At 35.3% G+C, this 14,048-nt stretch overlaps 1 pseudogene; it reads right to left on the bottom strand.

Annotated features, from left to right (window-relative positions):
* Positions 1 to 14,048, bottom strand: part of LOC149145791 (SKP1-like protein 1A) — a 76,092-nt pseudogene that overhangs the window by 367 nt on the left and 61,677 nt on the right.

Raw genomic sequence — 14,048 nt, 5'->3', positions numbered from 1 at the left:
CTCAGAAAATAAAAATAAAATATACCATATACTAAAACAAAAAAAGTAGGTCGGCCATTTATTATTTGATTTATTACCTTATTGAAAGTCCAAGCAACCACCAATCACTCAAGTAATTCATGCAAGTCAATCCGACCCAACAAGTGCCAAGACACATGAAAAAATGGTAGAGTAATTGCATAATAGATAAGCAACAACCATATACTCGATGTGATTTAGGACATCCTTTTAATGCTCACAACATCATTTTTCACATACTGCTTCATTAAATTTAAATAGCACCCATGCCCTAGCCTTCCGTTGATCAGAACTTTTGAAATCATGATCTATCAACTCGGTTTTATAACTAACCCTTTTTGTCTTGGGATCCACAACCCTTATGGGATCATTGAAGATTTTTCCTCACAACTTTTGAGAAATAAACCTACAACGCCATGGCTATTGAGAAAATGGAAACGGGAGGCAAATCCATTTTCAATCCGAGAAATCCTCCATACCAATGACATATCATGACCAAGAAGCCACATGCATGTGCCATGCATTCCAATATAATATATATATATATATAGTATAAAGTAATCCTATAAATATAAGGTTAGTATATAAATGAAAATTATAGTATCCTTATAGTAAATTATATAAAATATACTAATTATAATATATAGTATACCTATATTTAGATAATATATTTTTATATATAAATATATATACTTATATCCCATGATATATTATAGCTTACTAATATATAAACCAATTCTTAGATATAAACATATATGGTATCAAAGAACAATCCACCTTGTTTGAAGCATGTATTACAATTGTTTTGAAAACATGTTTAAAAATAAAAGGTACTTTTTACATTATATAAATCATGTTGGCTTGTTGTTAATAAAGAACTTAGAGTTATTAAGTAATTTTTTCAATAATATAAAGTTAAATTATAGTCACATAATGGTATGATAGGTTAAGTTACATGTAAATAATTTATATTTTAGTTGACAAATTTAAATTATGTGTAGTGTTTATTTAGTAATATATTTATATAACTAAATATTGTATTTATTAAATATCTAAGTGATTGATAATGATGATTTTTTAAAATGTTGATATAAAACATTATTAAGTATAATATTTAGATGGTATAATAAATGAAAGAAATTGATATAATTTTATATAGTTTGAAATTAAATGGTATTTTTCATTTAATTGTAACACAAGTGGTTATTAATCATACAAGTGGTTATTATATTATTATATTATTACTAATATATGTATATTAGGTTAGTTTAAGATAGATTAAGAGACTGAAATTTATATTTTGCTTGTTAATCAAAATTTTTCTAGAAATACATATGTGGTATAGTAAGACGTATGGCTAGGTTGGTACCATATTGATGTGAACAATTAAAAATATATATATATAGATGAATTAATGGTGATTATACAAAATGTGAATAGCTATTTAGGTCAATCTCACTTGAGAACATTACGAAAAATTCAAAACTCTATATATGATATGAAGTGAAGGGAGGAATCAAAGGAACTTAAAATCAAAGTAAGATATTAACCTCATTTTGTTGATCATCATTGACGAGTACATGATAAGCATCAAAATGTCTCATATATTTTAGATGGTATATACTTAGGGGTTTCAATATGTATAAGAAGAAGAAGTCATTGGATATGACGTAGTCTAAAATCATCTACACTCATTACATTATTAGTGCACATATTATATATATATATATATAATATATATATATATATATATATATATATATATATAAATATATATATTTCTCGGAAAAGACTAAATTCTATTAACTCAAAAGTAAAATAGTATTACAAGGAGTTGAGGCCTCAGATAACAGTACCCGAGAGCACTCAACGTAGCAAAACTGCCCTAGTATAGAAGGAACCTAGGAAGACCAGTTACAAAAGGCTCGAAAACATATATAGAACCCAGAGATAGACGAGTAGAACATAAGAAGAAACATGAAAGCAAGAAAGCCAATTTCCTTGGCAAACGAGACGGTAATTGTACTGCCACTGCCCTCGAGGGAAACAAAATCATCAGGTTGAAGATGCTGAGCCATGATTGTAAACAGAATGGCCTCGAAGTAGTTATATGAACGTAAGCAAAACCAAAAAGAGAGAAAGAACAAACCCAGGTGGCTTTAAACTTCCACGTCCTCACCAGGAGGCTTCTCCGCTACTGGACACGTGTTGCCAATCCACAAATCTTCGTTGCCAGCCTTCTCACCTGCTCGGTTCGCCATGGGATGATTAGTGGCTCAAAAAATCCCTTCCCCCGCCACTGGGATATTGTCTTCGAGAGGCGGAATAACTCTGGGAACTTCATCCTGGCCAAGCTTATCACCTATATGTTTCTTCTCGCTTCCCCCATCCATTAATTGCTCACTGGTTTGAGAAGGCTTAGGAGCCATGCACGACAAAGGATAAAGTTGGTTTTCTTCTTCCGAGAGGATAATAATGATATGAGCAGTGATCAAAGGCTTGTTAAGATTGCTTTGGAACATGAAATGAGTGGTTTGGAACACACTATTTGGAGTTGGCTTGCAAACAAGGCTCGGAGGTGGCACATTCACCTGAGAGGAGGGGAGATTGACAGGAGACTGTTCAGGATCCACAAAACAGCTAGCCTTCAAACGTTTGCTGCTACCACGTCGCCCCCCGGAACGATTCCTCCCACTCTGGCGAACCATATTGAGGAGCGTAGGGGAAGGCACTAAACAACCAGAAATAACGACACGAGGGTAAAAGGACTGAACTAGAGACTGATACAAGCGCGCAATGTAGATCTGAGAAGGAGATGAGAATTGTCCAATTCGAAATTCTAGAGCATTAGAAGGCTTACCCCTTAATGCAATGTTTATCTTGCCGTAAGGACCCTTACCATAGTAATACCACCTCCAGAACGACAGAGAATAGGCACGGAGCTTGACTCTGTTAGCAGAGACCTGCTCGCGACCAAAAACCGCAGCAAACCAAGGCCTAGAGCAAGAGGACTGAATGCTAATTGTGAAGGGAATAAGGAGGATCGCCATGATTATAACTACCACTACTTTACTTTGAATAGAGCAAACCATTAATGCCGAGATCCTACCAGATCCTCCCTTATTAAGACTATCCATCTTGTGCAAGGTGAGATCCTCGGAAGCCACGCTGCCCTGCAGCTGGCAGTACTAGCTCTTACTGTCTGTCATGAATAACATTAAATTCATTTGTGTCACCCACATCCGGGGATTAGTGCTACATATATATCATATATATATTAATATATTTCAAGTTTTAATATTAACTAATAAGTAGTAAGGTATACATTATAATATATCCATCATTAATATATATATATATATATATATATATATATATATATATATATATATATATATATCAGATAAGTATAACAGTTACTGAATGGTTTCTGAATGGTTAGTTGTTCTCGTAATTGCAGATGGGAGTGTTAGACATGTGTTGATGGTTAGAAAATAACACAGATTTGTTATGGATCTTGTTGTACTACTAGATTTTCTAGCCATTAGAAGACATGGAGAATGAAGTTAACACCTTGCATGAGTTTAAATTTGTTTTATTGTGGGCTATGAGCCTAGGTAAAGATCATGGTGAGATGAAATAGATTAGTCTTGAATATGGTGTGATACCTTCATTAGAAAAAAAATCGTTATTACATATTTCATGATATAGTAATTGTTTAGGTTGATGGCCAAAGATTTGAGTACAAAAACTCTAGAATGGAGAAACATATATGGAGCATTATATAACTAATATAAATATACCTTATATTATATATTATTTGGACTAATAATGTATATTAGATGTACATACATTATGATTATAAGATATATAATAGTAATATATATATATATATATATATATATATATATATATATATATATATATATATATTACAACAATTATATATATAATATGTTATAACTAATTATGTATTGATATATATATTATAAGTGTCTATATATATATATATATATATATACAATATAATACTATCATTAATTAATAAAAGTCTTATAATAGATTAATGGAGACATATTTCTATTACTCATCTAATTAGGAGAATTTGTGTTAGAATTTAACATTTTATTTTCTAATTTGAGTTTCAAAATTAATAGTAGTTCTAATTTTTATATTTTAATTTCTGAATTACTATACACATACACGCACACAAATCTATATATATATTATTTTTTAATGAATATAAAAACTAGTTACGACGCTTGTTGTCCTAGCTTGCTGCCCCTGAAAATTTGAAGTGCACCCTAGTCATCTCAAAACTAGTGCCCATACCCCTCTTATCACCAAAAAAATGATCATCTTGCCTAATTTAATAGATGGATTGAAGCACACCATGTAAAGCCAATTTCACCATAGTAAAATTGTTTTCACTATGAGAAATTACTTAATAAACCACATTTTTTAAGTAATTTATAGTCAATTCCACGAAGAATAATTAAATAAATCATTATTTAGTTTATCCTCTTCTAAGAATAAATAATTTAACCATTGTTTTATTATTATTCCTTGTCATATTTGACCCAATCATGAAAAATAACCAACTAAATCACTAATTATGATATTTTCTACAAGAATAATTCATTATTATTCTTTGTTGAATTTGACTAGATCCCTTAAGAATAATTAAAAAAATCTTTATTTGTTTATTATTGCTTGAGATAATAAATAAATCATTTATTTATTTATTATTTCTAAATAAAATTTTAAATGCTTTTTCCCTCCTAAACAAATATAATAAAATATTCCAAGTGGTATTCCAAGAATGGGATCAATAATATTTTATTATTTCTCATTATTCAAGGATAACTCAATATTTTGTTATAAATTGGAGGGTTTTCCATCCATTATTTAGTTTTGATTATTTTCAATGTTGCACTCACTGTTGTAACTCTCATCATTTTCATTTCCGCACACCATATTTTTGTTGTGTTTATGCATTATAGAGGAGAGAGACTCTACAGAAGCTGAAGACATTTGAGGATAGCCAAGAACCCATCCCATAGAGGGGGACTGGTAACATTTATCTGTTCTCTTCACACGCATTATTATAAAATTATTCTTTACATATCTCGTTTCCATTTGATTATTGGGGTTATTACTCTTTCTTTCACTATTTAACTATGATCATAGCATAGATCAGAATTTTTGTACGATTTTCTTCTATGAGTAGCTCTAGATCCACAAATTGATGACTCCACTAGGTTTAATACTTCATATGGAAAAACCTGGGTGACCTTTGTTTTTCACCTTAGAGTTTATTCTTTTTTCAAATCTCTTAATGTTTCCTAGTTTTCTAACCCTAGATCTCATAAATTTCTCACTTCCGCAAGCTTTCTGGTTGTTTCCACATATCACAGGAACCAGTGGCGACAAAGGCGACACTTTTTTACGAAATTTGCCGACTGGGATCCTTAAAATAGAGATCCGAGTTTTCAGCCCAAAAAGTGTGATCTCGTATTTAGAACTCACATTTGAGTCCAAAAAGTATGATCCCTACAGAAAAATAGTACCTGCGATTTCTGGGTTTTAGGGTTTTTCTCAGATTTGTTTCTTGGTTCTGCAGAGAGATTTTTGTTGGGTGTCTAACCTCTGTATCATCCCACCTAGCCCTTCATCCACTATGATTTACTCGTCGAAGTCAAATTTAGCCTCCCATAGGGCTTCTAGTACACTTCCACATTTCTAGGAGGAGTTTAGGTGAGTGAGAAGTTTGAGTTTCTGCAGCGCTTTCAACCACATTTTCCAGATCTGTAATATTTTTTTCTAGATCTATTAAGATAGGTTGCTACCATCCATAGTTTCACATTTAAACTTGCTTGGTCATTCCCTTAGGATCCCATCAATTGCCCTAGGTGTTTCACCCATCTCCCTATCTTTTTGTAGCGATCTTCCTCTCTGGTTTTTTATTGTTGCTGCACCATTTTCGAGAAGCTTAGTGTCACTTGATCCGAGTCACATCGACATTCAGATCTCTTGACCGTTTCAGAATATTTCCCATTAGTTTAGCCACCAAGCAGTATAGTGTTTGCAAACCAAGTTTTGGTGGGATTTAGTTAATTGTTTTGCCGTTCATTTTTTGTTATTCATTTCAATTTAGTTACACCAAGTTTTCTATTTTTTTAAATATCGTTTGGGCTTAATAAATTAATACACTTGCACACACAAGCACACCTCAACCAAAGGGCACTTGGTTTACACCGCTAAGCTAAGACTTATGATAATAAAGTTATCTCACCGCATCAGAGACAAAGGATATATTATTGATCTCCCTTCACTATTTCCATGTTCCATGTATCCTTCCATCATTGTGCCACCTGCCACGAAGACTGTTAGGCCTTCAACCACAGTTTCTACTTGGGCATATTACTTGTCCCCATTGGGTTTGAGTTCATAGCCCTCCAAGTCCCCATACTGACATTTCTCCTTGTCCTTCTCATTCCTCATCTCATTCCGAACCTTGTTCACTACATATCGTCACGATGTATCGACCCACAGCTGGTGCATGAACTAAAACTCATGTTGGCTCTAGTTCTATACTGATGGTCACATGAGGCGGAATAGTCTCATGAACCGTTCTGACAGCCCCCATGCTCCCATTTATGGTTGGGTTAAGCCTACTGGATCTTAACGAGTTGATAAACGACCCCATACACCATGATGTTGGTTGGACCTCTATGCTAACTAAACTTCCCTCACACATCCCAAAGTTTGAGCGTATTGATGGAGAGGATCCTACCAACCAAGTTTGATACTTCCACATGTGGTGTTTTCCAACTCCATAACCGATGACTCCATTCATCTTTGGCTCTTCCAATTCATGCTCACTGGAGATGCCACAAAATGGTATGTAGACTAGCCCTCCACCTCTTATTCCATTTTCACGATGCTTTCTAAATCACTCCTTTCATATTTCCAGTTACCTCTCCAGTATGACATTCGTATTGAGCTATTGACCACATTCCATCAGTCCTCTGCCACTCACCTTTCTCACCATGCTCAAGAGTGGCATTGAAGGAGGAGCACATGTCATGCCTTAAGAGTCTTTCGAGGATCGTGTTCATCTATATTGGTTTCTTAAGAGCCTTTTATCCCCCATTGGGAAAGTTGTCACATCCCATTTTCCTCAGACCGAGGAAGAAGTTCTTGAAACCTCTTTGAGATATGATCTCATTTATGCACAATCTGGTTATGTCTATACCATCATTTGAGACCTCCCTTGTCCTGGAGGTGCCAATTAACGAGGGGCATCTCAGGCTGCCGACAATAGCATTGGATCCCTTAACACTCTTCACCAGATCCTAAGCAAAGTTATGGCTATCCACACGAGGGCACTATTTCCTCCAACATTTATGCTTCTCATACTATTAACATGTTTCTAGGGCCCCAACCTATTTACCAAAGGTTGTTGCTTCTTATGCACAACCTAGTGCTCCAACTCCTCAAGCAATAGCGTTGCAAGATCCCATGAATCCTCAGCCCAAACAAGCACCACCCCCTTAGTGCTAGGTGTTTACACAGTTGAGTTATACCAATCACCAAATTTCAAAGAAAAATATTAAGGGGAAGGGTAACAAGGGTAACCAACGTAACTAGCCTAGTAAACCCCAAGAGAACTAGCCTAACAACAACAACCAGCAACAGGGTGGCCAACCCAAGAAGAAGAAGGCTATTCATACAAACAAGCCTTGTGCATGTTTTGGTGTACATGGCCATTATACATATGAGTTTCCTCTTTTACCCCAGATGCATCAAATGTGGGAAGATCAAGAAACTTGTCAATGTCAACAATCACCTTAGAACCTTGCACCATCTCAATGGGCGGTGCTCACAAATTCTTTCACTTAGCAAGGATTTGTTGCTTCTAAACCCCACCCAGGTTAGGTAGCCCACCTCCCCCAACCTTCTCATCCTGGTGACTATGAGATCCTTATGATGAACTCTTATGAGGTTAACCCCTCTAATATCAACCTACAAACTCAGTCGCATCAATATGACAAGCGCTCCACTTCTTCAGCTACCGAGTCCAAAACCAAAGTATGTTTTGAGCCTCTTACGACACCAAATGGTCCTTTATAGATCTCTCAACCTAAATTTGAAGCCATTCCCAAGATCTCCAAGGGACCATTATGCCATAATGCGGCTTCTAACAAAGCTTCCAATACATAGAGTATAATAGATGAGTTGGTGCAATCATATGTAGCTATGTCAATGCTAGCAATCCTCCAGTCATGCCCATCCCAAATGAAATATCTACTAACTACCTTGGGTGTAGTGGATCCTTCCGATGATCGTTTGATTGTCTTCCTAGTTGATACATCAACTGTTATGAAACCATTTCAAGAAAAAGATAGAAAAGACAGATCAACGTCTTAGAATTCAGCCTCTTCGAGGGGGAAACCTACTTTACATTACATAAATGAACAATTCTTGGATGATTCAAATGAAAAAACCTCCTTTCTATATATAGGAGTCTAAGGAGTCACAATATAACCTAGCCAACCTAACAATAAAAATATAAAGCCACAAAGATAACAATAGAGGAATTCTATGGGGCATAGTAATGACAATATGGGGATAATAGGGGCACAAAAATATTAATAAGGGATACAACTACAATAGTAATTGGGTAATCACTAGTATTATAGGGACACAACATGCCCCTCTCCTTCAAAAAAGTGTATTCCTAAATGCTTGAGTAGTTCTGGATGCTTCTGTATAAAATTATCATCCTCCCATGTGGAATATTCAGTGGATAAGTTCTTGGACTTGATAAGATACTCTGAAATTGATCAATTTCGTAGCCGTCGAGTTCTTGTTTCTGTGACTGCTTCTGGTTCCAATATAATTTTCGTTCCTCATAAAGTTCTGTAAAACTGGGTGCAATCAAGAAGCTGCAACAATATTAATAAGGGATACAACTACAATAGTAATTGGGTAATCACTAGTATTATAGGGACCCAACATGCCCCTCTCCTTCAAAAAAGTGTATTCCTCAATGCTTGAGTAGTTCTGGATGCTTCTGTATAAATTATCATCCTCCCATGTGGAATCTTCAGTGGATAAGTTCTTCCACTTGATAAGATACTCTGAAATTGATCGGTTTCATAGCCATCGAGTTCTTGTTTCTGTGACTGCTTCCGGTTCCAATATAATTTTCCTTCCTCATAAAGTTCTGGAAATATTGTTTGAACTGGGAGCTTGTTGCCTATAACCTTCTTTGTAGCACCTTATACGGACCATAATACTTTCATGATAATTTATTATCCTTCTTAGCTTGCTTGAGGGACATTTTCTTATATGGTTGTAGCCGTAGGAATACCCAATCGCCTACATCAAAACTTCTTTTGCTGCGATGTTGATCTACCTGTTGTTTCATTCTATTATGTGCCAACATGAGGTTATCCTTTAAGAGTTGGAGGACTTGTTGTTGATGTTTGATGTGATATTCCACCACTTGAACCTTAGAATTTTCTCTTAAATATGAGGTGATGGATGGTGGCTGATATCCATAAAGTGCCATAAATGGGGTCATTTTTGTTGCTGTAGGGAAAGAAGTTTTATACCACCATTCAGCTAAAGGCAACCATTTGACCCATTGTGTCTATTTATCAGATACAAAGCAACAAAGATATCCTTCCAAACATTTGTTTACTATCTTAGTTTGCCCATCAGATTGAGGATGATAAGATGAGCTATGAGCCAACTGAGTACCAAGACAAGAAAATAATTTTGTCCAAAAATTTCCAGTGAAAATGGGATCTCTATCACTTACAATAATCTTTGGATTTCCATGTAGCTTTAGAATTGTTTCCATAAATGCAGTAGAAACTGTACTGGCTTTAAATGGATGTGATAATGCACAAAAGTGTGCATACTTGGTAATTCTTTCAACTACCACCATGATGACACTCTTTCCCTCAGACTTGGGTAAACCTGTGATAAAATCCATTGAAACCTCCTCCCAACGTTGGCTTGGAATGGATAAAAGTTGTAATAGACCCGGCGCCTTAATTGTTTCAACTTTATTTTGTTGGCAAACCAAACGTTCCACCACAAACTTTTGAATATCTCATTAAAGGCCATCCCAAAAAAAATCCTTCTTAACCCTGTGGTAAGTTTTTAAAAATCCTGAGTGCCCTCCTAAGGGAGAAGTGTGTAATTCCATAAGAATATCTTATTTAGTTGGGAATTCTTACAGAGGTATAAGCGATCTTTGTACCATAATGAATCATTTTGCCAACTTAATGTATCAGACGTACTAGAATCTTGTTGTAACTTTCGTCATTATTCCATTCCTCCCTTGCCTTGTTTATCCAATCTGGTTGGATAATAGAAATGGTGCACAACAATGCTTCCACATCCTCATCCTTTCTTGAGAGTGGATCTGCCACCACATTTTGCTTCCCTTTTTTGTAGATGATTTCAAAGTCATAACCCAACATCTTTGTGACCCACTTTTGTTGCTCTTCACAGGATAATCTTTGCTCTAAAAAGTATTTAAGGCTATCATGATCTGTTTTTACCTTGAAGTGTCTTCCTATTAGGTAGGGTCGGCATTTCTTAAGTGCATGGAGTATTGCCAACATTTCCTTCTCATAAATAGCTTTGTGTAAAAACTTTCCATTGATTGGAAAACTTTCAAAAGCAATGGGTCTTTTATCTTGCATAAAAATAGCACCAATTCCATTTCCTGAAGCATCACATTCCACAATAAATCTTTTTGTGAAGTCTGGTGTAGCTAAGACCGGTGCTTGGCACATTGCCTCTTTAAGATGTTCAAAGGCCTTTGTTGCTTCTGGAGTCCATGAAAATGCATCTTTCTTCAATAATTTTGTTAGAGGTGCTGCTATTCTCCCATAATTCTTAACAAACTTGCGATAATACCCTGTCAACCCGAGAAATCCTCGCATATGCTTTATGGATGTGGGGATTTTCCATTCCTTAATGGATTTAATTCTGCTAGGGTCTACCTTAACTCCTTCATGAGATACAATATGACCCAGATATTCCACCTCTTGTACTCCAAAGAAACATTTAGATCTTTTTGCATATAATTGTTTCTCCTCCAATAGTTGTAGCATCCTGTCAACATGTTGAACATGATCCTTCAAAGACTTGCTGTAGATTAGTATATCATCAAAAAATACTAACAAAAACATTCTAACGAATGGTTTGAAAATGGAATTCATCAAACCTTGAAATGTTGAAGGTGCATTGGTAAGGCCAAAAGGTATGACCAAAAATTCATAATGACCCTCACGAGTTCTAAATGTTGTTTTCAGAATGTCTTCACTCTTCATTCTCATTTGATGATATCTTGAATGAAGATCCAACTTGGTGAAGTAAATTGATCCATGCAATTCATCCAGTAATTCATCAATGATAGGAATGGGAAACTTATCTTTAATAGTGAGCTTGTTGAGCTCCCTATAATCAGGACACATGTGCCATGATCCATCCTTCTTGTGCACCAATACTACTGGAGGAAAGAAATAACTTTGACTAAGTTGAATTATACCAACCTCTAGCATTTCTGCAACCATATGTTCAATTTCACTATTTTAGGCATAGGGATATCTTTACGGCCTGATGTTTAGAGGAACACTTCCTGGAATCAGATGAATAGCATGATCATGATAACAAATAGGTGGGAGACCTTAGGGAGTCTCAAATATGTTGGAATGATTGTCCAAGACTTTTTGGAGGTCTGGAGAAATAGATGATTCCAATGTTGAAACATCTAACAAACATAATTGTGCAATTACACCTCTTTGTTCCTTTTTTAGAAGATTTTTCATACCATTAGAACTGATTATCTTTCCCGGCTTCCATGCAATACCCCTTAATTCAGCTTCCTTTCCTTCCACAAAAAATTTCATCAAAAGTTATTGAAAATTAAAAGCTATTGTACCTAAGGATTGTAGCCGTTGGACTCCTAGTACAACATCAGCACCTCACATTGGAATGGAAAGCATTGGGCTAGTCAATACATATTCTCCCATGGATAGCTTGATACTACAACACTTGCTAGAGCAATTTATTATTCCTCCATTTGCAATCATCAGTTGACACTCTCGTGATGGATATAAGAAGCAATTCAATTCTTTTTCTACCTAACAATGAATAAAATTGTGCGTACTTTCTGAATGAATCAACACTATTACCTTCTTCTTCTTGATTTGTCCTTCTATCTTGATGGTTTGAGGAGTGGTAATTCCCACCAATGCATTACAAGATATGGTCAGATTCATTTCTTCCTTATCTAGGCTTTGTTCCTGGAGTATATCCTCTTCTTTTGACCTTTCTTGCTCCTTTTCTTCTTCCTCTTCACAATCTAAGTAGAATAATTTCTTCTCGGCACACTTATGACCTTTAGTGTATGCTATCACAACTGTAACAAATCCCTTTTGCTCTTTTTTATTCCAATTGTTGTGGTGTCAACCTTATAGGTTGTGGAAGACTAGGGGCGACAACACTTCCATCTTTATAGTTTTGAGTGGTATGCTTCCTGGTTGCCATAATTTTGCTTTCCATTTTTCTTGCTAACCTGAATGCCTTCTCTAATGAATCAGGTTCCCAAATGTGAACATCATGTTGAATATTATACTTTAAAGTCCCTATGAACACATCAATCCTATGCTCTCTCGAATCTTTTTTACCCTTATGTTCAATTTTTGCAACTCCTCAATGTGCTCCATTATTGAACACTTTTGTTTGAGACTTATCAATTGGCTAAAAAAGGTGTTTCTTTTTGTATCCTCATAATGTGCTGTCAATTCTTCCATAAAAATTTCCCAAGGGATAATTTTTTTATGAGAGCAAAGCCATTGATACCATACAAGCTGATTTGGTTCCAAATATTAAGTTGCAATACGTACCTTTTGTGTGTTTTGCACATTATTGAGATCGAAAAATTGCTCCATCTATAATATCCATGTTGTGGGATCCTTGCCATCAAACTTCCTCATATCGATTTTCAGAATATTGTGGGTCTTTTATCCCACGTGAAATCATGATTACCATTTCTTTTGTTCACATCATGAGTTTCCTTTACTATCGTTTCACCATTAGTAAGCATTTCTTGTAGAAAATTTGTCAAATCTGTCTTCAAATCTGCCATGTCTCTCTTCAAATCTGTCTTCAACTCTATCTTCAAATCATCCATCTTAGCTTCCACACCATTTATCTTAGCTTCTATTAGCTTTTGTGAGAGTGACATTTGTTGCACTTGGTCTTGTAATTTTGATATATCATGTAGCATTTCTTCCTTTTCTTCATGAGTCATGCTAGAGCTTTCAGGTTGCTTACTAGGTGTTTGCATTTTCTTTCCTCGGAGCATCAGTTATTGATAATAATGCTCTACTATTCCCTTTGAATTCCTTCAAAATAAATTTTCAAACCAAGCTTAAGCAAAAAATTAAAAAAATATACACACCTATTTTCACTTTGTAGGAGCTCGATATTGCCTCTAATGTATCTCTGTACTTTCGAATCATCCAGTTCTAAAATTGCGACCTGCAGTAGCCCTCTGTGTCCTCTTTTTGATGCCACCAGTGTGATCCAAATTGGATTCTCCAAGGAAGAGTTATGTGAAATCTCCCAAAGTGTCCTGATTATAGACTAGTTCAGTAGAGTGAACTTGTACGATATGCCACGAGTCATTGTTTCGACCGTTGGCTCTGAAAAATATATAAAATAAACAATTTTCAGTCCTTTTTCTGTGCCTTTTGACAAAATTTCAATCCAATTCTCAGAGATAAAGTTATGATGCTTTTTCCCAGGTCACCTGTTTGGAATGTAATTCAGGAGTCTACAAAAAGACCAACTTCCTGAGATCATATCTCTGCAAATATAGTGCAAAAAGATTTGAGATTTAGCCCCGAGATTCAGCACGATCTCCTCTCAAATGGGTTTTTTTTTAGCTTCTGAAATGTCACAGAAAAAAGTTATAGCGAAGATGGCACGATGAC

This window comes from Pinus tabuliformis, chromosome X (assembly GCF_031772625.1).
Source record: "Pinus tabuliformis cultivar Carrire ecotype Pingquan chromosome X, CPIR1, whole genome shotgun sequence".
In the NCBI taxonomy this organism is placed as follows: Eukaryota; Viridiplantae; Streptophyta; class Pinopsida; order Pinales; family Pinaceae; genus Pinus; species Pinus tabuliformis.
The sequence above is the reverse complement of the archived record's forward strand: the minus strand, read 5'-3'. Positions and strand labels throughout refer to the sequence as shown.